This window comes from Notolepis coatsorum (genome assembly GCF_963971535.1).
Source record: "Notolepis coatsorum genome assembly, chromosome: 19".
Lineage (NCBI taxonomy): Eukaryota > Metazoa > Chordata > Actinopteri > Aulopiformes > Paralepididae > Notolepis > Notolepis coatsorum.
Genome location: NC_140183.1, coordinates 63909818 through 63933570, shown reverse-complemented (window position 1 = coordinate 63933570; position 23753 = coordinate 63909818). Strand labels below are relative to the sequence as shown.

The 23753-nt window shown below is 43.1% G+C and overlaps 1 protein-coding gene across 2 annotated transcripts in view; it reads right to left on the bottom strand.

Annotated features, from left to right (window-relative positions):
- The window catches only part of galnt1 (UDP-N-acetyl-alpha-D-galactosamine:polypeptide N-acetylgalactosaminyltransferase 1), a 221260-nt gene that overhangs the window by 112314 nt on the left and 85193 nt on the right, over positions 1–23753 (bottom strand). For both annotated transcript variants that reach the window (XM_084337059.1, XM_084337060.1), the window contains exon 2: positions 10565–10677. The gene's annotated coding sequence lies outside the window, so the exon portion shown is untranslated. The remainder of the gene's footprint in view (positions 1–10564; positions 10678–23753) is intronic.

Sequence of the window (23753 nt, the reverse complement as noted above, 5' to 3'; positions counted from 1 at the left end):
GTTACAGAATGATTCAAGACCCATCAATTACATCATCCAACATTGTTTAAACGACTAAGACATTCGCTGTGACAGAATCGCTTGATATTTAGTCGTTTAGTCGCCATTAACATATCCATTTGTAAAGATTATTGGCCACCTTCTTGTGATCCGGCGGAGTGATGTGATGTGGGTCGGTTGTGGGCGGGTCCTGGGCCAGCAGCGTGGATTGTTGCCAATAAAGACGTGTTAATGGCCAATCAGAATCGAGAAATTTGCCGTTGTATAAAGTGATTTAATATGCAGTGAATACAAATAATTATAACGTGGTTGTTGCTTTTAGACATGGTGTTTGGCTTCATCTGATAAATGGAGAGATACTAGCCACAGATTCAGGGTCAGTTATTTTCCCATTGTATGAATTGTTAAGCTTATGGAATATAAGGGGGCGGCTAGGTGGTGTAGTGGACAAGTCACTCGCCACCAGTGTGGAGACGCTAGGATTCGCGTGTTCGAATCCAGCTCTCCACATTGTTTTTCAGTTTGGCTGGTCGTCCGCAGTAATACACATTGGCCGTATTACGGGGAGGGAAAACTGAAGGGTGGGGATCGAACGTTGTGAACAAGCGACTCCTACAAGTCGGTTGGTGCGCCTGCGCAGTAGAATCAGGAAGTGTCGGGGGCAGCGTGAGCCTCCCACGCGTTACTCCTCGACACTGAGAGGTCGAGCTGCGCAGGTGAAAAGATGCGACTGCTGTTACCTCAAGTACCGGAGGGGACTTGTGCTATGTATGACTTAGTCCACATTGCAGCCGGCTTGTGGGAGGCAAGAAACAGCGTTCGTGACAGGGGAGGGTTGAATTGGATGATACGAAATTGGGATGGGAGAAAAATATAGAAAAAATGGGAGAAAAAGTGGATCAAAAAAAAAAAAAGCTTATGGAATATAAGGGAAATCTGATCCTAGGTCTGTGACTACAGGCAGCAGGCTACGCTGTGGTGACGTTAGTCAGCAGCGCCAAATAGCAGTGTCGTTTTCCAGCCAACGAAAACATAAACGTTGTTATTTTGCTACCTTTACGATTAATTGCGAATATTTTCATGTCGAGCTATAGATTTTGGATGAATACGCACAGAAAGGTACACCATGCCAACGTTAATGCTTTATTTATCTAAAACGAGCCGATTTAGAAATGGTCAATGGGGAAATACATTAAGTGGAACAGAGGGTGGAACAGGAAAAAACGAAAATGACGTAACCACTACACCTCCCTATAGAGGAGAGAGAGAGCACCGCAAGAGGAAGATGTGTGCAAGAGAGAGGGAGAGAGAGAGAGAGAGAGACTCTAAACAAAAAAGAAAAGAAGAAAAAGAAAAAGAAACTGCCCACAGCAGCGAAAAAGCCCAAAGCTCAAATTGATTACCAATGCAAAGCTTAGCACTGATGCAAATTGGAATTAAACACTTCAATCTCCAATCACTCAGGCATTTTAGGCTGAAATCAATATGCATTACTGTCACTGTGTGTGTGTAGGGGGTGAGGGGGGGGTCCCTGGCCGGCCTGAGATGGAGGAGCTGCCTGGCTAGTGGCTACACCAGCCAGCCAGCCAGCCAGCCACACCCACACCCGGCAAATCTTTCAAACCACATCGTCCCTCTCCTCGGCCCCAAAGACGCCTATCTAATTGCCCTTTAAATTGCTCATAATTAGCGTGTACACATTTGAAATGCTTAATTTTAATCCACAGATCAAATCACATTTGCGTGGGATTCAAATATTAGAGAGGTTCAATGAGCTTTTAAGAACATAATCTACGATACACTGCCAGACTGGCTGGCTACCTATTACAGTGGAGAAACTACGCGGGTTACGGTGAGAACGGGAGGGTGCTCGCCATCTTGGCTCTAACCAGGTGCATTCCAGTGGCATGAGGTTGATCTGGAGCGAGAGCTGCAGGGGCCTGGCAGAGATCCGGCTTGTTGGAAATCCAGCCTGTGCCATGCAGCAGCCGCCGCCGCCACCCAGTTAACATGCCGGACCTATGTGACAGTGAGGCGGTGGTTTGGTAGATGACACATACTTGTGGGGACCGCGGCAGCTCTGGTCTGACCCGTGGTCACTGTGGGCTGCCACGTGGAGGAGGCACATAAGGAGCCTTAGCGACGGAGAGGCTCTGTACAGTGCAGACACGGCTTCATGCTCTCGGCTTCCTTTTCACCCAGGGGCTAGTCAGTCGCCTCCGCCAGCGGTGTGTGAATGTGTGAGTGAATGGGTGAATGTGAGGCATAAGTTGTAAAGCGCTTTTTGGTAAATGGTAAATGCACCATTTACCATTTAAGCACTACATTTAAAATGATGAGCACATCTCTGGGTAAGCAGTAAGCACTACATTTAAAATGATGACAATTAGGGCTGCATGATTAATAAAAAAAAAAACGTGATCTCGGTTCATAGACGTATGTGATCTCATTTCTAAATGACGACAATTCTGATGTATTTGCATTTGCGTCAAAATGGAGATCAGTTGCATTAAAACACTCGCTCCTATTCCCCTATGCATTTACGTCACGCTGCATTCACAGAAGGTGCACTATTTGTTAAAGGTGAAATGTGGGGTCAAAATACCGTTCTGAATTGAGTATTGTGGTGCAGCAGAGATGCCCCAGCCTACAAATTATTCTACAGACTTGAGAAAACATCTTTGTCTGGTATAGAACTAGGGATGGGAATCGAGAATCGGAATCGATTAGGAACCGGTTCACAATTGTCCGATTCCTGGAATCGCATGCCTCCGTGACTATTGATTCCTCTTATCGATGCCATGTTTTTCCGACAGTTGCGCATTTAAAAACAATAACGTTAGCGCCACGCATGCAGCCATAGCAGACTATTTGACTAGGAAAACCTAAAGGGCTCGATATTGCGACCGTTTTGAGAGAGAGAGAACACTGAGCTGGCCTTTATTTATACAGGTATTGCTAACAAATTCTCTTTTGCAATAACGACCTGTTGAATGCAACTACAGTTCAATAGATTAAATTAGTTCTCAAATACATTATTTTATTTAGGTGTATAGTTCATTTATTTTTTACAGTTTTTGCATTTTTCTGACATGGGGGCTCGACAATAAAAGATAAATGACAATCAGAAATGTCAAGTTGCATGTTGTTATTCTAACCAGCTTAGTTCTGTTGCATTTCCAATTTATTTATTAAAATTATAAATGTATCAGGGATCGATAAGCAGAATCGATAATGGAATCGTATCGATAAAATCTTATCAATTCCCATCCCTATATAGAACCCCACAAAAATAAATCACACCGTGATCATTTAAAAAGATATTCTGTGAATAATGACACGAAAATTATCATTCGCTCAGCACTACTAGACACCCGAGCAGCGTTCCTCACCACTTCACTTACTCTCTACCTGATGCAGGAGCAGTAGGTGATCTTGCCGCCTGACATCCTGAATTAGCTTTTCTCTGCTCTTCATTATTCAGTATGGAACTAACATCCCTGGGTGAAATTTCAATCACGCTGAACTGAAGCACACTGTTCAGATTGAGTTTTAACAGCTACAGGGAGGGACATTGTGTGTACACCACTCTACTCATTCCATCTAGGCAGCCTATGGGGAGGTACAAGGCAACAACTCATAGCATGCGATATTTGATAAAGGTGTGGAAATACTATTCTAAATTAATTATCATGGTGCTGCAGCGATGCCCTGACCTACAGATTGCATTCTACATCTTTGTTTGATAGAGTCAGACCCCCTCCTACAAAAATCACATTATAAAATATCATCACTAATATCGCAGTTGCAATATCTGTGAAAAGAATACAGCACTGTAGCCATAGCATAGCACTGTAGCCACACAGCACTGTCTGTAGCCATATAGCACTGTAGCCATATAGCACTGTAGCCCTACAGCACTGTAGCCATATAGTATAGCACTGTAGCTCTACAGCACTGTAGCCATAGCACTGTAGTCTTACAGCACTGTAGTCATATAGCATAGCACTGTAGCTCTACAGCACTGTAGCCATATAGCATAGCACTGTAGCTCTACAGCACTGTAGCCATATAGCATAGCACTGTAGCCTAGGGCTGGGCGATAAAACGATAACGATAACTATCGCGATAAATTATTTCCTCGAAATAAACATGAAACGTGGTCGCAAAGTTTCGATATATCGATTTTCCAAGCTTGGATATGAGCACACGCACTAACAACCAATCAGTGAAGGAGATGGCCGACAGCGAAGGAGACCCGCGGTGCACCTCTGGGTAGAGAGGTAGGACTCTAGTAGTAAACAAGGCTGGCTAGGATCATTAGCTTGCACGCCGCTATTTTATAGTTTACGTGCGGAGTGGGTGTGTGGCGTGAATTCTGAGGCCACGGTTAGAGTTAGGCTTGGGCGGTATGACGGTATTACGGTATACCGACGGTATTGAAAATCAATACAGTCAAAATCACAGTTGGTTTTAAGTTTCTATTTCCACTGAAACAGAGTTTATACAGGGACGGCATTGGGTTTCGGTTTCCATTAGTGAAACAGAGTTAACTTTCGAGTTGGTTGAAGTGCGTGCACACACACACACAGCACGGCCAGCAGAGGGCAGGGGAGGCGGTCCGTATTTCCCCGCACAGAGCTGAGCTGAGCATACACTAACCTGTATGCATTTCCTCTATCTCTGAGCAGCTGCTAAAGCTTAAGCAATAATAATATGTTACCATTGAACGATGAAGCGTCAAAGTTAACCACCGTCACTCCAGCCCACGATGAGCTCCCTGACCACAGATGGCTAACGTTTTGTCAAACAAGAGCTAAACTTGCACACACTGTCACATTTGGACAATTAAAGGACTGGAGTCTGGTCGGATTTAAGCAAAACCCTCGCGCCACGAGTCGACTCGCCAGTGACTTCATCCAGCACAACGAGACTACGAGAGACGGAGGCACTTCTTTGGGAATGTAATATAAAACGGGGTGAGTGAGTGTTGACATTTTTTAACCCTAATGCAACTGGCTCACGTTGATACGATGGTGCCGGGCTGCCGGCCGGGCTAACTAGCTACCGTTAGCTCACGTCGATACCTGGATGGTGCCAGCAGGCGGCAGTGGCTGGCTACCTTCTATGATTTGTTTACCTCGAGGTTGAAGAAAGTGCACTTTCAGGTTGAAAGAACGGCCCTAATCTCAACGTGTTAGTAGTGTGGGGTATGCGGTGGACGTCGTTGCAATGTATTGGGGCGGAACGGAGTATTTTAGGGTGATAGTTAGTACATTGTCATGGGATACACCGCTTGCTCTGGCTAACTGTTAGTTCCATTCTTATAAGTGGCGGTAGGTTGCCCCCTGGTGGATAATAATCTATGCACTGGTGCGTAGAAGAACGTGCACGGACTGATGACGACATCAACTCGAGACATTCGCAGCAGCAAAACAAGTCTATTAATAGCCCGTCCATCGGCGCCGGGCATGAGAAGTTAATTAAACTTGACAAAAATTATATCGACGATAATTATCGATATCGAGTTATAAGAAAATAATTTTATAATTTTATCGCGATAACGTTTTTGGCCATATCGCCCAGCCCTACTGTAGCCCTACATAACTTTAGCCCTACAGCACTGTAGCCATATTGCATAGCAGCACTGTAGCCCTACAGCACTGTAGCCATATAGCATAGCAGCACTGTAGCCCTATAGCACAGTGGCCATATAGCATAGCACTGTAGCCCTACAGCACTGTAGCCCTACAGCACTGTAGCCATATAGCATAGTGCTGTAGCCCTACAGCACTGTAGCCCTATAGCACTGTAGCCATTAGCATAGCACTGTAGCCATATTGAATGTAGTCATTAGTTCTATGCAATTATTATTGTGTGCCAAAGTTGGGAGACAACGGCTTGTTGGATATGTGTACAAAAACTCATGTCAATCGGACTTCAGGTGTAAAAGTTCTGGCTTTTCAAAGTTGTATAGAGTAGAGCAGTGGTTCTCAACAAAGGCTCCTTGAGGAGTTCCAGGGGGTCTGATTATAGGTTATATTTGTGCCTCTCTCTCCAAACGCCAGGGAAAAGACCACTGTGGAACCTACTACGTACTTTTAAGGGTACCGACCGAATTGCATTGATACTAACGAGTACCGATTCACAGCACGGTTCTCAAACTACGGATCGCGACCCCAACTGGGTAGGTGACAGTCAGAGGAGCGTAAAGTGCCGCGACGTGCATGCGTGAGCGTGCGTGACAGCCGTGCGCAGGTATATCGTCTGGTCTTTTGTGAGTCAATGTGTACTCAGATATTTGTGATTGACACTGTCACTGGGGGGGGGGGGGGGGGCTTTCCAGGCCAAGCATATAAAGCTGATTTGATCCATTTATCCTAGACACTCGCAATGGATAGGTTTGTTGTGACGTGTGTTCCAAATGCTGGCAAGAGAAAGGCAGAATTTAGCAGTAGCGATACCAGGACTACTATGAAATGGCGTAAAAGAAGTTACGATACTAAATACTTGGCATGTGGATTTACTTGGACTGGTCAAGAAGATGACCCGAGACCAGTGCGTTTTGTGTTACGAGATCCTTTCTAACGAGAGCTTTAAACCAAGTAAATTACAGCGGCACTGCAAACTGCAACAACCGTCAACGAAAAAAGACTACATGCTTCGTTTATTGTTGCCAATTGGATCGCAAAGACTGGGAAACCCCACACACTTGCAGAGAGCTTTTGGTTGCCCTGTACCAAAGATGTGGTTTCTGTCCTTTGTGGACAAAGTGTTGCAGAGCAGCTCCATACAATACCGCTGTCAGATGACACTATTTCAAGAAGAATTCAGTGCATGTCGGACAATGTTAAGAGCCAAGTTGTGGAAAAACTTAAGCAGAGCCCATATTTTGCTATTCAACTTGATGAGACCACTGACATCTCTTCTGATGCTCAACTATTAACATATGTGAGATATGAGCACGATGGACAACTTCATGAGGATTTTCTGTTTTGTCAAGCTTTACCCGATCGTGCAACTGGGGAGGAACTATTAAAAAAACTGGATTTGTTTATGACTGACACTGGTCTGGACTGGCAGCGCTGTGTGGGGATCTGCAGTGACGGTGCCCGTGCAATGACAGGAAAAAACAGTGGGCTGGTTGTTAGGGTTCAGTCTGTTGCCCCACACGCAGTTTGGACTCACTGCATCATTCACCGACAAGCTCTAATGGCAAAGAAAATGCCACCCAGTCTTAAACAGGTGCTTGGCGACGTTTTTAATAGTTTTTTTTTTATTAGCGATTTCCATTCATATTTCATCAATCTAGCCTCCCGTTACCACTGGAACTCTCTCTGAGCTCCATTGGGAAAATACCGCCCCCTATCGTCTCTCCCTGTGGTACTGCACCCCATTGGATTAGACTGAATGAAAAGCATGGGGGGAAAAAAAATCCTGCTTCCTCATTTTACTTCTCAGACAAGTCACCCAAGACGATCGGATTCATTCTGGACCATCAGAACAGCGTGGAATCAGTGTTTCGACCACCCAGCGTTGGATCAATAAACACGATCGATATTTGGAATGGCGATCAGGAATTGGAATAATCTTTTTGGAGAACATCTGGTCTGAGGTAAGGAATCTATTTGACCAGTCTTAGGATAATCAGAGCTTTTTTCACAGAGATATCAACGTGGGCCCTATGTGTGTGTGTATGTGTGTGTGTGTGTGTGTGTGTGTGTGTGTGTGTGTGTGCGATCAGGAAATAAGAGATTCGATTTTTCAGCCCGCTTCTATAACGTGCATAAGTACACATATACTATCGATAATCTAGCGTTTATTTGAAAACTATTCATAAATAGGCCGAAAAATGACAACGTGTTTTGTGTATTACAGTAAAGGGCGTTTATCACAGAATATTCTGAAATCTTCTGGAAGTTTCAAGAAACGAGCGTTTTTCAAAATGGTATAAAACGGAAATGAACCGATTAAAAAACAATCCGTTTCGACAATGTTGACTGCAAACAAGTCATTGATAAGCGACGGCCAGATTAGACACATAGCCATAATTTAAGATGTAGTTTATGCGTTCGCAAATATGAGAGCGCTATCATTGAAGTGGGTGGTGGCACGCAACAAGGTTTTGAGATGGGGAGGCGTGGCATCCAAAGTGTTAATGCAGTGAAAACTAGCGCAACTAGTTCTCACATATTCAAAGTGTTGTGTGATGAAATGGGCTCAGCGCATAACCAGCTGCTTTACCACACTGAAGTGAGGTGGCTATCTCGAGGCAGAGTATTAAATCGCCTTTTTGAACTCAGAGAAGCGCAGATTTTCCTTGCAGACAGAAACAACCCATTGGCAGTAGGGATGCACCGATCCGACTTTTTCAGTCCCGATACCGATACCTGGGTTTGGGTATCGGCCAATACCGATACCGATCCGATACCCATTGTCCAATCCCCCCCCCCCCCCCCCCCAAAAAAGTTAAGTAAAAAAAATATATATATATTTATCCACGTTTATTTTATTTTATATATATTAACACTTTGAGTGCCAGCCACGAGAAACTTGTTAGTTCATGCCATGCGTTGAGTGCCAAGAACGAGAAATCTCGCTATTTAATCGTTATTTTTTTTATTATCGATTTCCATTCATTTTTCATCAATCTAGCCTGACGTTACCATTGGGGATCTATCTGAGCTCGAACAGGGAAAATACCGCCCCCTATCGTCTCTCCGGATTCAAAAACTCCGTTTGTGGCACTCCAAGATCATCAGCGGAGTTTCCTCTGCTTGATTGCTTTTTGGAGTAACATAATGTAGCACAAAATTATTTGAAGCCCATCATCTGTAGCCACATAGAAGGGCTCATTGATCAATTTCGGAATCATTTCCCCGAAAGAAAGAGCACAGACAATTTTAACAACTGGACGCAACAGGCCTCCCACTGTCTGAGCAGGAGGCGTTGATCGATCTTTCATGTGACGAGCTACTGAAAGTCAAGTTCACTGGACAGGCCCTCGCAAAGTTCTGGATATCAGTCCGGAACGACTACCCAATGCTGTGTAATGCTGTGCTGAAAAAGCTTGTCCCGTTTGAGTCAACATACCTCTGTGAAGCGGGATTCTCGGCTCTGACATTAATAAAAAATTAATACAGATCTCGCCTCAGAGTAGAAGCGGATCTGCGCCTCTTTCTCAGCACTATGTTCAAATGTACAAGCACACCCTTCCCATTAAGTCTCGTTTTTGTTTATTCTTGAAAAGCGCATGTGAACGCATAAAAGAAAAAGGCTAAATATGCCTCGATCGTTTTATAAATGTGTATACAGAAACAATTCCGTTTGATAATATTCATTCATTTCATTAATAACATTGTTATGTAATTTCATTTTCTAATAAATATGCATGATCAAGTTCCAACAACGTGTCCTTTTATTTTGATATTCATTATTTCCATGTTGAAATTACGCGATACATTAAGTGTGGGGTCACCAAAAAGATTCCAAAATAAAATGGGGTCGCGGTATGAAAACGTTTGAGAACCCCTACGCTAGATCAATCGGTACCTAATTTCGGTACCTTTACATGTTTAGTATAAGAGTGTAATATTACTAGGCAAGAGGGAGCCTTTTCCACAAATATATATATATTACTATCCCGTCTCTTGGGTCTTTGGAAACACTAGGCAAGGTCAGAGAAGTTTGATCATATTTACTGAGGACGGCCAGATAATGTTGATATTTAAAAACAAAATTTTAAACAAAATACATGATCATGCAATTTATTTTGTGCGGTGTGTTACAACAATAAATAATAAAATGTTCTAAATAAATAACAATGTTGAAATTGAGAAGTTTGGACTTATTTTTTAGAACTGAAATTAAATTATGTGTTATTTCTCACTGTTACTCTTTTTACTCTGTATTGTATATAGGTATGACTGAACACTTTATTTTACGTACTTTTGACTTTTTATATTTTATACTTTTTATCTAGCACACACCCAGGGGCTCATACAGAAAAAAGCATTTCATGATAAAGTATTCTGTATTTTACTATGACAATTAATAAACAAACTTGAACTTGAACTGAAAAAAGGTACCGTTGGGTACCGATAGCGAATTCCGGGAACTGGTACCGGTATCGGTTCAAACGTGAACAGTACCCAACCCTAGAGATGAGACACTACTAATGGAATCTGCTATAGACCTGATGAACACACCGTGGGTCTAGTTGTTAGCTCATCTGGCTCTGCATTAGAGTTGCATCTAGTACAAGCTTGAAGCCTCACACAGCAAATGCAAACACAGACAGTTAATCAAAGCAAGTACCGGTAATTAGATCCGTCTGCGAGGGGCGCATAACAATTCAATACGACAATGATTTGATTACATTTTTTTGACCACGTTCATTTCGATTGTAATTTTACAGATTGACGCGATTCTTGTTTCCACAGCCATATCAATGCATTGCAATGGGTCTATTGATTTACTTTTACAACCATAATGTCTACCACGGTGCTCTATGTCTAAAAACTGCAGATTTTGATGAGGGTTCAAGGGGGGTAGCTGGTGGTACCTGGCCAGATGAGTAAAGGGGTCTCTGGCAAGATGTGCAGGGGCTCCACCAGAAGAGGGGGCGGGGCTTCAGAGATCCCACTTCCTCCTTCGCGTGTCACTCAAACATGCTCCCTGGAGAAAAGGGAAAAAGAGAAGACACAGAATAAGACCTACAGAATATGAGTGAGTGACTCCGTGAGTCAGCGAGCGAGTGACTGAGTGAGTGAGTCAGTGAGTGACTGAATGAGTGTCGAGGTTGTGATTCTAGCAGAGACACTCTATATAATGAGGAGACCGAGCACTCCAGGGCCCTCATTCATCAAGTTTTCTTGGAAAATGTTCTATTTCCACACGTAAGCACAGAATTTAGAATGTGTGCACGCACAAAAAAAACAGGATTTATCACACGTGCGTACACAGGTCCTACGCACACCTGTCATGATAAATATCACCTTGCTTCTACGCTGAGGCTCGTGCACACTTTCACGTATTTGCATACCAAAACCGCCCCGATTAACCATATACGGTAATGGAACACCCCCATGAAATGTGGAAAAATGGACTAAACCGAGGGAAGCGTGTTATGAGACAGGCTGACAGACGTGTACACGTACGGTGATGTCGGATATGATATCTATTAACCATTGCTGCCTGGGCAGCGCAAACACTAATAAAGACCGTGCTGGAATATGACTGCCTTTTTCCGTTTTATTCCAAATCGCGACGGCTTTTCCGTCAATTTTCTACCTGCTGCATATGATTTCTAGAGGCATACAATCTATTTTGATGTCAGTATTGGGTAGCCTATATAAACAATAATACGAGAGCATATACAAGAACAATGAATCTCACTGCCTATGTGATCAATACATGAACTTGAATTCCATCATGTTTGTGTGCGGGAGCTCACAAGGCTGTTGTCACAATGGGTGGTACAGTAATAACAGTCTACACAATATCACGATGGACCATGCCATGTAGCCTATGTTCTATTATGACATGATCTGTGACGACAAATGTTCTAGAATGTTTGATTATGACATCATACTCTGACAGCATGCCTATGATCAATAAAAACGCGAACTTGAATCCCATCATCATATTTACATAGTCTGTCCACTATCTTTATTACTTTGTTATTCCCCCCCCCCCATCTATGTAAAGTGACCTTGCATGGGTCTCTTGAAAGGCGCTATGTAAAATGAAGCCATTATTATTATTGTTGTTGTTATTATTATTATCATGTCTGTGTGCTGAGCTCAGTGAAGTTTCAACGGAGCGAGGTAATCTATTCTAATCAACAAATTGAAGTAGAAAGCATTCCATTGTGGCCAATCTTATTTGGAAACATGACACAAAATAATAGTATGTCGCTTTTTATTTGAAACAATATTTAATGGCGTTTGGAGGTGGGTGTTCTGCTTCTGCCCCCCGTGCCAAACAAGCAAGCCAACCTCTTGTTCCCGCATGAGCCAGTTATAATTACACTACTGTCGCTATTTTACAATGAACTATAATGAATTACGGGTCATACAGAAGTTGAACACGCCAGTGTTGGAAGTAATGCACGGAAGCTTATTTCCGCGTTGAAACTAATGCAGAACTGAGGAGCGCTTATGCCGTAGTAACGATGTTCTACCACTGGGCGTCAGCTACGCATGCTCCGAGCTGTGCGTAAATATAAGCACGAAGTCAAGTTCAAGTTGAAATTGATGAATCCCACACTTTGCTTCGAAATGGTCGTACGCACGGCTTAAGCACATATCTGTGCGTAAGTCACGTTGATACATGAGGGCCCAGGAGTTTTGAATGGAGAAATTAATAACGCTGAAGATAGGGGCGACAATGAATTTTACTTGCTGCAAAACAAACGTACACAGAGAAAATAACATAAATGTGATGTTATTTTACGTTGAGTAGAATTACACCGCAGTGCATTTTCATTCGAGGTGAAAAGTTTTAAAGACGTTTAAGTTTAATAATGATCTCTGCAGCGAGTGGTTGGCACGGTAACTAAGGAGGCAATAACCACTGAATGGCATGTGTAGAACGCCTCTTTAGTCTTCTTTGTAGCCGTTATCAAGGTGGCAGCGAAGTGAGCAGCCTTCTCTTGGGAGAGAGAGAGAGAATTTGATTCTAAAACTTTCAACCTCACTTTGTTTCCCTCTGTGTTTCTCTTGCTTTGCTCACTCGTGCATTTTCCAGGAGCTGTGGTTCTTCTTTCCAGGACCAGAACCAGAACAACCCCACATCCAAATCGCAGAAGGGGCACTATTTGTTAAAGGTGAAATGTGTTCTCAAATAAATTTAGTATAGAGTATGACTACTACCATACTGTCTTTACACCTGTATCACTGAACATATTATACTACAACTCTGTACATACATTCCCCGAAGGTCAGCCCTAGATGCATCGATCTGACTTTTTCAGTCCCGATACCGATACCTGGGTTTGGGTATCGCCCAATACCGATCCGATACCCATTGTCCAAATTTTGTTTCCACAAAGACAGAAAATAAACTTCATTCATTCAATTAATAAACTGTATGCGTCACTTATTTCGATCCAGCTATTTTACTGATATCGGCGGCCGATACTGATACCAATATCGGATCGGTGCATCCCTACTTAGAAGCAGGCCAGGCCAGTGTTTTCTAGTTGCAGTGGTGCGATAGTTAGATAACCTAAGTGGGGAACAACCAGGAGATCACTGTGACAGAGTATTGCGGCACAGTGGTGTAGTGGTTAACACTGTCGCCTCACAGCAAGAAGGTCCAGGGTTTGATTCCCGCTTGGGGACCAAGTTTCAATGATGCCAGGTACTCAGGTGGGGTATCTCCCCGGCCTTTCTGTGTGGAGTTTGCATGTTCTCCCCGTGCTCGCAAGGGTTTCCCCCCCGATAACAGTGCGACCATATTGCTCGCATATGCCCCTAAAAATATGTGTGTGCGAACCTGAAAAATCAATTACTCGCACGGTGTGCGAGTGCAGATTACAGCCTCAGTCATTCTTTTTATTTCTCCGTTGAGAATTGTTAAAAAAACTACAAGTCCCACATTGCACTCAAGCCAACGGTCCAATCACAGTAGAGTGACGTGACTGGTTTCATGGGAAATAAAGCAAATGACCAATCGGAAGCTCTCATTTTGTCTGTTTACTTCCTGAAAGTCTGCCATTGCGATATGCGAGTGTTTTCCGAGCAGCAGACCTCCGTGGAGTCCAGTCCGAGTACAGTCCGCTTGACTATGGGAGCACCTTTATTATAGTCTTACCAATAGCAATAGATTTTAGAACACCTAGATTTAGCGATAGCAATAGTAATATAACGTTAATGCAACAAAACAAATGCCTTGCTTTGTTAATCATAACGTTGATGCAGTAGCGTATGTCGTTGTGTTGACTGTAACGGACATGATAACAACATAACACTGTGTACACATTCAAATTGCGATAATCGATTCTAACATTTTCAAATCGATGCAGTTGAATTTTCCCCTTAGGATCGATACATTGTTACACCCCTACACCAAAGTAACTGGCCCACTGTGTATGTGTGTACAGCTAACTTGGCTAGCGTTATCAACAGCAGAGGTGGGCAATAGGGTCCAGCTGCAGCGCCGGACAGCCGGAGTGCAAGCGGTGTGACGTAATTGTCAGAATCTACTGTCAATCAATGGTCTACCTGACACGCAAACTCATAAACAATGTTTCTGTACTGGAGGTGTACAGTATTTCAATAGGCAACCCTGAAAGGATTATTTTTCTAGAAGAGCAACACAGCCAAAACATAGGCATTGTATGCATAAAAGGGGCAAAAGCTAAAGTTAAGTGACTGTTTACTTTTGTAGCAGTAGTTTGATTTGATAGTTTATTTGATAGGGACAGCACATGTTAACACTTTGATCGCCAGACTTAAATTCATAATTTACCATAATTCGCCAGCCCTATTTAATATGGAGAAGTTCCCCTTCTTTGCAGGGCTATAACTTTTTTAATTGTATTGCTAAATTGACATTACTATGGCCCATTCAACGTCCTATATCTATTGTTCAGGGTGTAGCAACGTTATACTTTTTCATTCACATATTCATACTAAAATACGGTCTAAAGTATAAGTATGTTTTTATCGTTTTCTGCAGCTTTCTCCTTCGGCAGAAAGCTTCTAGAAGTTACTACTGATCATTTGATGTTGACCGGATGGGGGGGGGGGTCGTTTATAATTCCGTGGCCAACGTTATACGATTAATCTAGTGTGGGTGATATGATCATTAGAGCAGTTAGTATCGAACACGGTAAAAAATAACGTTGAATCGGGCGGCTACGTGGCGTAGTGGGCAAGGCACTCGCCACAAAATCTGGAGACGCTGGGCTCGCCTGTTCGAGCCCAGCGCTCCACATTTGCTTTCAGTTTAGCTGGTCGTCCACAGTAATACACATTGGCCGTATTACGGGGAGGGAAACTGAAGGGTGGGGATCGGGCGTTGTGTACAGCGACTCCTACAGGTCGGTTGGTGCGCCTGCGCAGTAGAATCAGGAAGTGTCGGGGGCAGCGTGAGCCTCCCACGCGTTACTCCTCGCCACTGAGAGATCGAGCTGCGCAGGTGAAAAGATGCGACTGCTGTTACCTCAAGTACCGGAGGGGACTTGTGCTATGTATGACTTAGTCCACATTGCAGCCGGCTTGTGGGAGGCAAGAAACAGCGTCCGTGACAGGGGAGGGTTGAATTGGATGATACAAAATTGGGATGGGAGAAAATATAGAAAAAGTGGGAGGAAAAAGTGGATAAAAAAAAAAAACTTTGAATCTTACCGTAGCTTCCTCATAGCGTTGGGCGATGAGCGTGGAACAGAAATTTTCCTATTATGGGATGTAGAAATATGCTATCCATTTCCAGGTTGTATAATAGTATATACATCCAAATCATGTTGTTTATCGAGTTATTTGCAACTGATCGATGTCCAGTGTATCAAGATGGAGTCCCGCTAACGATAGCGAGTGCCCGGACGAAATATGGGAGAGCACCACTTCCGGCGCATCACTTCCTGTTTGGGCGATCCGCCGATCGGCCACCAGATGGCGCTCTTGAACCGTTGGAGAGTTGAGAGGGGATCAACAGTATATCTCAAGTGTCCGGGGGAGAAATATGATTTCGATCATAGATTTTTTAAATATTGATATCAAAGACGTGGTCCAGCGTCTTTGGCAGAATAAGCATGGCGGGGAAAGACGTGTCCCAGCGTTTTTGGCGATTAAAGTGTTAATGAACATCAAGTACAAAATACAAAATGTAAACATGCAGGGTTGTAGCAAGAGCTAATTTACACCAGGAGACAGCAAAACTCTTTCAATAAATAAATAGCCTGCTTAGGGTAAAAGCATGGTGACAATCAATGATAAAAACAAGAAACAAGTTACATAAACTAAATCAGATAAAAAATTATCACAGTTCTTTTGGGAAATTAGCTTATTTAACATCTTCCCTGGAGTTAGACAAGAAGATACATACCTTTTTTGTCTCTGTGCATGCATTAGGCTTAGGGAACAGTCACTCCGTTAGCATAGCTTAGCTTCATCACTGGAAGTGAGGCGGGGCCGGGGTCGTCGTGATTGTTGACATTCTCATTCATTCAAAGGATCCGAACCGATTGAAGTTTATGGATACCATGACTTGAAATCCTCTTACCTTGACGATTTAAAAGCCTCCCCAATTTAGAAAACAGTAATCCAATGGCTGGTATTGTTATAAAAGCATATATAATTACTTCCTTTCTGGGGTTGTCAAAATAAAAGTGTGACGTTTATAGCAGCGGAAAACGTTTATTTTGTACATTATCTAACGTTAACATTTAGGTTCGTGTTAACGTTAGATAATGTACAAAATAAACGTTTTCCGCTGCTATAAACGTCGCACTTTTATTTTGACAACCCCAGAAAGGAAGTCATTATATATGCTTTACCATCCTGATCTGTGTTAGCTCCGGTTAGCTCAGAGCGTCCGGTATAACAATACCAGCCATTGGATTACTGTTTTCTAAATTGGGGAGGCTTTTAATCGTCAAGGTAAGAGGATTTCAAGTCATGGTATCCATAAACTTCAATCGGTTCGGATCCTTTGAATGAATGAGAATGTCAACAATCACAACGACACGTTGAAATCACTGGCTGCGCTCAGAGAGGAGTGGTTAGGCAAAAAATAGTTCCGAGTATATTTGCTTATAAAACGTAATTGTCTAATTCAATTATTGTTTTGGAGTTGTATTTGGAGTGTATTCTGCAATCTGTTAATAAACGTTTCAATCAATTAATCAAACTATACACTGTAAGGGAACGCCAGGCTCCGGCCCCGCCTCACTTCCAGTGATGAAGCTAAGCTATGCTAACGGAGCGACTGTTCCCTAAGCCTAATGCATGCACAGAGACAAAAAAGTATGTATCTTCTTGTCTAACTCCAGGGAAGATGTTAAATAAGCTAATTTCCCAAAATGTTGGAGTTTTCCTTTAAGATGCAGTTTAAGATGGGTCTTGAACATGGAGTATGTGGGGCACTCTCTAATCACAACTGGTAGGCTATTCCAGTAGTTACCACCTTTAACAGAGAACACAGTTTTAGCAAAGGTAGTATACCGAAAGGGCACCTTACAGTCCCCTCTACTGATGGCCCAGGTGGTAATGCCAGTGTCTCCTTTTTGTTCAATGTCACTGCCTTTCTTATTAGGCCTAGTTGTTGGCTACAACTTTGCCACAGTAAGCATTAATCACTTAATAGTTCAAATTAGAGTTGTTCCGATACCGATACCAGTATCGGAAATGCCGCCGATACTGCCTAAAATGCTGGTATCGGTATCGGCGAGTACCCTCTAATGTTGCGCTCCGATACCATATGACGTAATTTATCAACAACACTGCGGACGTTGGGCTCTGTAGATATACCCTACTCGCTGAGTGAGCATTATAAAACAAATGTGTGCTTAATCGACCGTGAATTAAAGTGTCAATTGCCATTTGTCATTTTAACAGCAGAGCAGATACTTTCTTAAAATGCCATCGTCCCGACAGCGCTGTTGACGGGGAGCTCTGATGAGTTCGCTTGGTGGCTGGTGTTATTAGCATTGAACAGCTAACCGAAAGCTAGCTTTGACGTTACCTTGGCTAAAGTTGGGGCTATTCATAATCCAGCAATAATGGCTGCAGATCTGCAAGCAAAGTACAGCAAAATGGCAAAGGAGTATTCCAAGTTAAATCACAATGTCACCAGCAGTAACGTTACAGTCTTTCCATATACCGGTAGCTCATGCTAGCTAACCTAGCTCACGGTAACGTTGTCATTGCACAAAATGCACGTCGCATACACAATTAATGACATGTTGCGGACAGCCATATCAGCGACAATGTTTAGCTTTTAGTGCCAAATGATAAGAGTCTGAGGCGGAGTCTCAAAAGAGAATGTTGAATATTTATTGTGTGACAACAACAGAGCCTCTGGTACTAAACGGAGCCTTCTTGTGGAAGCAAGTGCAGCAACGAATAATGTCCGTGTGGAACTAATGTGCCAACAACCTTTCCGTGGGTGAACTCATTGAGATAGTTTTCAATTACTGATACTAATACTAATCTATACAATCACCTGTTGTTGAATAAATACCATTACTTTATATACTAAAAAACAGTATATATAAAACAGTAGCTGTATTAAAAAAAAAAACTTTTATAATTTATATAATATTTTTTTTATTTTTTTAATGTATGCACTGGTATCGGATAAGTATCGGTATCGGCCGATACCCAAAGCTTAGGTATCGGAATCGGATCGGAAAGGAAAAAATGGTATCGGAACATCTCTAGTTCAAATGTCTGTGTCCCAATCCCGTTTGCACATGCAGATACACACACACAGTGGGCCAGTGACTTTGGTGGTATGTGCTATTGCACAGATGTGTATCCCGTTCCCGTTTGCACATGCACGCACAGTACAAATATACATTTATTTTTGAAAAAAATATTTTCACTGTGCTCCTAAATATTTTTGGGTGCTCCTAAATTTCTTTGTGTGCTCCAAAAAAATTTCATTTAGGAGCACATGTGCTCCTTTGGAAAAAGGTTAGCGTAGAACCCTGTAAGCCCAATGGAAAAACATGCACAACAAATCGCTAACGCTGTGGCGTCCTTGACGAAGACGAACAGGAGCACTTGGATTGGTCCCCGGGGCGGGGCTCACGTTGACGCCCTATCTGCTCCCGGCTGCCCATGGGGGGAAGGACAACGGGATGGGAAAAGTGCAGAGAGACATTTCATCGGCGACTCAGTGCATGTGTGTGTGTGTTCCTAGCCCATCTCGCGTGTGTGTCTTAAAAAAAAACTGCATGACAAATAAAGACTTCTAGTCTAACGATTATTATTATTATTATTATTATTATTATTATTATTATTATTATTATTATTATTATTATTATTATTATTATTATTATTATTATTATTATATTGCAGTCTAAACAGTCATACATCTTTTATTCAACTTCAGCCCTGATCATAACTATTTTTATTTTTAGATTTAAATTTTTTTTGTAATGTCAGATAAAAAATGAAATACTCCCACTTTTCTGAAAATAGTTGTTGTTAAATCTGACATTACAAAAAACAAAAAATCCATCAAAATCCATCCATCATTGACACATGCCTAGCCTGTAATAATCCCCCCCAGAAAAATCGACTTTGCATTTGATATATAAAAAATATTTCACTTTTTTAACAATAATTTGTGATGCCATCACACAAACTGGCATTTAAAGGGTTACAATTCGAAAATGTATTGAATATGTGGTGGTTATGATCATGGGTTGAAGTTTAATAAAAGATTTCTGAAAGAAAAAGTGAACAAATTGCAGGAAATTAAGTCTTTGTAACAAAAGAATTCCTGATGGGGGACCCCCAGACCCCCCGCTTAAAAAGTGGCCTGACTGGGGCTATATTTCACACTATATTTCCCAGCCTGAATTATTTCCCTAGTCTGGCCCTGCTTATGTGAGTTGTCAATGGACAACAACATGCTGTGTGTGTGAGAGAGAGAGAGAATTGAGTACAATTGCTTGCTGTGTAAGAGAGAGAGAGAGAGAGAGAGAGAGAGAGAGAGAGACGAGAGAGAGAGAGAGAGAGAGAGAGAGAGAGAGAGAGAGGGGGAGAGAGAGAGAGAGAGAGAGAGAGAGAGAGAGAGAGAGAGAGAGAGAGGGGAGAATTAAGTACATTTGCTGAAATACAGTTGTTCTTAATTTTCTCACTTGCTATGTGAGAATGTTAGTTATTATGTTCTCAATGCCCCTTGCATTGTATGAGAATTGTGTGCGAAGAGTTTGCTAGTTCTAGTGCTACCCCTTTGTACATTGTGGCAGTGTCTGACAAAAGTTAACAATAAATAATGGTATTAGGAATACATTTGCCTCCTGCGTGAACTGTGCATAGTAGCTGAATAGACTGTATTTTAATGTCGGTCATATGGTGGTACTTGGAAAGCCAGCTACGTTCTCAGGTGGTACTTGGTGTAAAAAGGTTGAGAAGAACCACTGCTCTACCTGATGCAGGAGCAGTAGGTGATCTTGCCGCCTGACATCCTGAATTAGCTTTTCTCTGCTCTTCATTATTCAGTATGGAACTAACATCCCTGGGTGAAATCTCAATCACGCTAAACTGAAGCACACTGTTCAGATTGAGTTTTAACAGCCACAGGGAGGGACATTGTTTGTACACCACTCTACTCATTCCATCTAGGCAGCCTATGGGGAGGTACAAGACAACAACTCATATCCAGTATTTGATAACGGTGTGGAAATACTATTCTAAATTAATTATCATGGTGCTGCAGAGATGCCTTGACCTACAACCAGAACCAGGAGAACTGGGACCTGCAGCACCTCTGGGACACAGAATCGCCATGAGGACGTAACACACACAAGGACTGGGTTCCAATTTCAATTACGATTTTGGCTTCCCACGACCATGAACACGATCATTATACCACATGCCGTGTTGCTCAGCGTTTCCGTTAGCCGGTAATTACCGGTATTTTACCGGCAAAATCTGTTTAAGTCCGACATATTTTATCTCTCCGGTCTTAATGTCCGGTGAAAATAATTCCCTGAGTCTAAGCACAATTTGATTATTTGAATTGTATTAAAATAGGCTAAAATTAAATAGCCTATGCGATGAACGAAACGATCATTACATTTGTTTCCTCGTTGCTTCTAATAATGACAACGACGTTGTCGGCGAGAGCTTAGTGCTGGGTGTGCGGACTTTTCTGAAGCTGTAGAGCCGCAGTACCAGCAGTACAATGCAATATTCCAGCAGTACTCCAATTCAGCCATTTTCAGCCAATGTTGGGTGGGGGGCGCTGTTGTGCGGTTCCCAGAAAAGAGCCAATAACAGCTGAACAGCTTCTCTGCAGCGCCATACTCTTTGCAAATAAGTCGTTGCGAGGTGGAGAGAGTCGTCACGCAAACCCACGATAATGTTGCCGTCTCTCTGCTTTCTCAGTTCTTCGCTTGATATAATTAATACAAATGTCCAATATAACGGAATTCGTTAGCTCATAAAAATGTGATTATAACAGACTGCTGTTTAGTGTCGGACCGACTGCGTATCGGTCTATTTTATTTCAAGTCAGCAGCAGCACGGAGTATCGAGGGACTTATTTTATTTGGAATATATTAATGACTGTATACGTGAAGTTGAACATTATGATATGTGTGACGTGTCTGATACAACGAGGTGAAGCGATGTCGACTCGAGATTCATTTGGGGGTGCGTGTGACAGAGCTGCTGCAGCGGGAGCTTGATGCTGGTAGCGTATCGCACTAACTTGAGAGGCGAGAGATAGTAATTTGATTCTGCAAATCAATTTCTCATTCTTCGCTTGATGTAATTAATACACATGTCCAATTATAACGGAATTCGTTAGCTCATAAAAATGTGATTATAATAGACTGCTGTTTAAAACTCTGACCGGAATATCTCGAATATGTCCGGTGATAGAAATCTTGCAGGACACTCAGACCGGCACGAATATGTTCTAACGGAAACGCTGGTGTTGCTCTCATTTTGTCTAAACCCGAAATGCAGCATTTTATTTGATGGCGATTATGATTTGGCTTTGGGCCATAATGGAGCGGCCCTAACACACACAGCGCCTGAGAGACGACAGCCAGCGACCACAACGGGGGAAGTGGATGGAGAGAGTGGAGTGCTGTCACTCAACGCTCTGAAGTACACTTCCTGGTGCTGTACTCACGCTGAGTATACAACACTCATCCCTCTCGCACACTTCCAAAACACACAACGCTCAGAGTCACGGTGTCACCGGGCAGTTTGCCACGCGAGGCCGCCGCACATTCACACCGGCGCTTCCCTTTCGTCGAGAGGAAACACATCATCGATTGCGTACGTGTCGAGAGAGTGAGGAACAGGGGCTTTGGAAAATTCTTGCCCAGTCAATCAAGACAATTATGTACATTATTGTTACCGAAGGCTTCGAAGCCATTCGTTTTTGTCATGCTGTTCTCTCTCTCTCTCTCCCTCCCTCCCTCCCTCCCTCCCTCCCTCCCTCCCTCCCTCCCTCCCTCCCTCTCTCTCTCTCTCCCTCTCTCTCCCTCCCCCGCACCCAGAGGTCAGACATCACCAGAGGCCTGCGTCAGCCCCGACGCCCTGCCGAGTGGAGCCGGGGGAGCGAGGAGACGGTAGAGAGACGGACGGCTGTACGATTCTCGGAGAGAACTGCTCATTTAACTGGATTAATCTGCTATTTTTGAAAGACCCACGGAGGGATAGTGAACACTGTATGCCTGGGTGTGTATGTGCATGTGTAGAAGTGTGTGTGTGTCCTTCAATCTGGTCCTTGGCCTACTTGCAGCCCAAGACGTCACTCAAGGCCCACTGGGGCTTATAACACTACCAGCCGGGCCTGCGTGTGAGAGTGTGTGTAGTATGCATCGTGTTACATTGTGTCTAATAATAGAGCAATAATGTATATAACATTAATCTCTTCTTGTCAGCTTATACATCCCAGTATTGGTGCGTGCGTGCGTGTGTGTGTGTGTGTGTGTGTGTGTGTGTGTGTGTGTGTGTGTGTGTGTGTGTGTGTGTGTGTGTGTGTGTGTGTGTGTGTGTGTGTGTGTGTGTGTGTGTGTGTGTGTGTGTGTGTGTGTGTGTGTGTGTGTGTGTGTGTGTGTGTGTGTGTGTGTGTGTGTGTGTGTGTGTGTGTGTGTGTGTGTGTGTGTGTGTGTGTGTGTGTGTGTGTGTGTGTGTGTGTGTGTGTGTGTGTGTGTGTGTGTGTGTGTGTGTGTGTGTGTGTGTGTGTGTGTGTGTGTGTGTGTGTGTGTGTGTGTGTGTGTGTGTGTGTGTGTGTGTGTGTGTGTGTGTGTGTGTGTGTGTGTGTGTGTGTGTGTGTGTGTGTGTGTGTGTGTGTGTGTGTGTGTGTGTGTGTGTGTGTGTGTGTGTGTGTGTGTGTGTGTGTGTGTGTGTGTGTGTGTGTGTGTGTAGGCTTTACTGCAGTGCAGGTATACCTCTAATGACTCCTGGTCACCAAAGGTGTCTGTAGCTGTCTCCTCCTGTACGACTCGTGATCACTCCTCATCTCCCTCTCCCTCCATCTCTCTCTCTCTCTCTGCAGCTTGTATCCACGCTCTCTCTCTCTCTCTCTCTCTCTCTCTCTCTCTCTCTCTCTCTCTCTCTCTCTCTCTGCAGCTCTCATTCTCTCTCTCTTTCTCTCTCATGCCACACAAGCTCATACAGACTTTTTATAATGCCACCAAGTGTCTGCAAATTGAAAGCAGGACAAACAAGAGCTTCTATCTATAAACGCTCAGGTCCCCCTTGGCAATCACAAAATAAACCCACAGAACAAACACTACAGCCAAAGAAAGAACCACCTCTCTCTTTCTCTCTCATTTAATTTAATTTCAAACGTTTATTTAAAGGCAACTGAGGTTTCCCTCATTTATAGTCATGTCGAGTGTACATACAGAAATGTGGGGGGAAAAGCAATAAAATCACACCGCATATAAGTCATAACAATAAGATGAGGCAAAAAGCTACCATGCCAAAGAAAGTCTTCCTTTTTTCCATGATGCTTTTTCTATCCGTCTATCGGGTTGGGTACCGTTCACATTTGAACCAGTACCGGTACCTGTGAATCAATACCGGTACCCAACGGTACCTTTT